Genomic DNA, 2,639 nt, shown 5'->3' with positions numbered 1-2,639 from the left:
TTTTTTTTGTTAAAGAAGGTGAAACGCTGTTGGAACATTTGCAAAAAGTGCTGCATGAAATTGCTCAGAGTCGGCCTTGAGTGCTGAGCTTTCCCCTTGCTAAAAGAGAGAAAAAAAGACAGAACTGACTCAAAATTACCCGTACGTCAAGTTCGCAGCGAGCACGGCGTTTCACCTTCAAGGCTGAGCACTCCTTGAATTGAGGATGATAAGGACATAACTGTAAATAATCCTCATGTTTTAAATTTTAATTCTATTGTTTTATAATACATTAAAATATCGGTAGCACTTACTAATGAACAATCCTATGGTTTGTATATCACCTAAGCAAAAATAATAATAATCAAAAAAAAATACAAAAATCATATATCTTAGTTCATATATCTATTAAATTTTTTTTTTCGACCTTTCTAAATCTCAAGTTTCATAGTCCCTCTTTCTAATGGTCCCAGTTTATTTTGTTCCTGTATTCTAAAATTATTTTCTATGGACTCTTACTCTCTTTCATTTCATGAACTTTTTTTTCTTAGGGACTCTAAATTTTTAACTTCCTTTTTTGATATCTGAAATTAAAAATTTCTTTTTTAATCCAACAAAGATAGTTGGATTTCAATAGCTTGTAAACAAATTATATAAAATACATTTAACTTCTAGAATCGAGTCTTTTTTTTTATGCCTTTAAGACTCCTTGCTGTTGCCTCCTTCTGAATGATTCAGATCATGTTTGCAAGACCTTTGTCTGAGAGGACACGGGTTCGAATCCCAGTGTACCCAATTCTTCGGTTTGGGACGGGGGTCAGTGGTGTGACCCTGTAAGCTTAGCCAGAGTCGACCCAGCTCTAAATGGGTACCTGGAGAAATCTGGGCAAGGTAAACAGGAAGGGTGTGCGAAAGCACAGGATGGCTGGCCCTCAACCCCCCATTGCACTTCTTGGCTGAAGGGCCAAGAAACGGAGATCAGCACCGCCGGTAAGGACTGTAAAGTCTAATGCCGCGTATCCTTTACCTTTTTTTTTTACTCGTTATTCTAATGACCTGATTCTTTCATTTAAATTACTTTTAAATTATTTGTTGTCAAAATATTTTACACTAAAATAAAATTGAAGGACGGCGCTTTGTTTTAAAAATTATGTTTATTTTTGAAAAGTATAGAAAGAACCTTTGGAAAAATCATCCAATGTGAATGTAAACCCATATTTTAGAATCATACTTGACAACTGTTATCAGTGTAGGTTTTGAAATTGTGATCTTCGTTCACAAATTTATCTTCCTATTCTTCCAAACTTTTTCAGCTTTAAAAAAACGTGGCCTTGGTTATACTACTTTTAACTTACTTTATTTATCTATTAAAAAAAAAAAAAAAAAAAAAACAGAGTAAGCCACAGGCTTGTCTTGTTATTCACTAAATCCACATCCATATATTCATTACATCCACCATCTTTGTTAATAATTAGTTATTTTTAGGTTTAATTTCTTAGCGTAAACAGTGAGGCATTCAATAGTCGTTCTTTCCCATGGTATTTGAATGTCATTAAGAAAAATAAGCTATGGCCTATGAAAAACCTCAAAAACTCCTCTGGTCTTGGTTTCAGCTCTTAGTGTAAGCAGCGAGGCAATAAGAGAAATTTGCTTTCTCATATATGGAACAACCTCTGTTTGCTTTTAGTGTTAATATAGCTCCTTACTTTATAGTTGAATAAACGAAAAATGAAAGAAGTGTCCCATTGTTGCATCTTTGGGCCATGAAAAAATCTAAAAAATTCCTCTGGTCTTGGTTTCATCTCTTAGCGTAAACACCGAGGCATTCAATAGTCGTTCTTTCCCATGATATTGAATGCAATTAAGAAAAATAAACTCTGGCCTATGAAAAATCTCAAAAACTCCTCTGGTCTTGTTTTCAGATCTTAGTGTAAACAGCGAGACAGTAAGAGAGGTTGGAACAACCTCTGTTCGTTTTTAGTCTTAATGTAGCTCCTTGCTTTATAGTTGAATAAACGAAAAATGAAAGTAATGTCCCATTGTTGCATCTCTGGGCCATGAAAAAATCTCAAAAACTCCACGGGTCTTGGTTTCACCTCTTAGCGTAAACAGCGAGGCAATAAGAGAGGTTGGCTTCCTCATATACGGAACAGCTTCTGTTCGTTTTTACTCTTAATGCAACTCCTTACTTTATAGTTGAATAACACTCACCCTTATCATCTTTCTTATAGAGGGGTTTAATCAAATTTTTACTAAAATCTCCAGACACTTCCCCTTTGTTAAAGATCATATTCATAATCTGATTTAATATAATATCATAAATCGTCATTTATCTCTAACTGTACAACCATCATATTTATGAAACTAATTCATCACACTATCATCACTTAGAGCCTTATTATTTGTCAATGTTTTTAGTATTGTCTATAAATCTTCCTCGCAAAATAAATATGTAACTTTTCCTGTAAAGTTATCATTTCGTTTAACTTTATCACGGTTTATCATGTTCTCAAAATGTTCTACCCATCTCTCTTTAACTCATTCCTTATCACTAAGTGTGACCACGTTCCTGTCTTTAACTGGGACAAGTTCAGATTGACTTTTCCCTCTCAGTTTTTTAACATGCCAGTATAATATTTCAGTATAATGCCACCTTGCTT

The sequence above is a fragment of the Artemia franciscana genome, chromosome 6 (genome assembly GCF_032884065.1).
Source record: "Artemia franciscana chromosome 6, ASM3288406v1, whole genome shotgun sequence".
Taxonomy (NCBI): Eukaryota; Metazoa; Arthropoda; class Branchiopoda; order Anostraca; family Artemiidae; genus Artemia; species Artemia franciscana.
The sequence above is the reverse complement of the archived record's forward strand: the minus strand, read 5'-3'. Positions refer to the sequence as shown.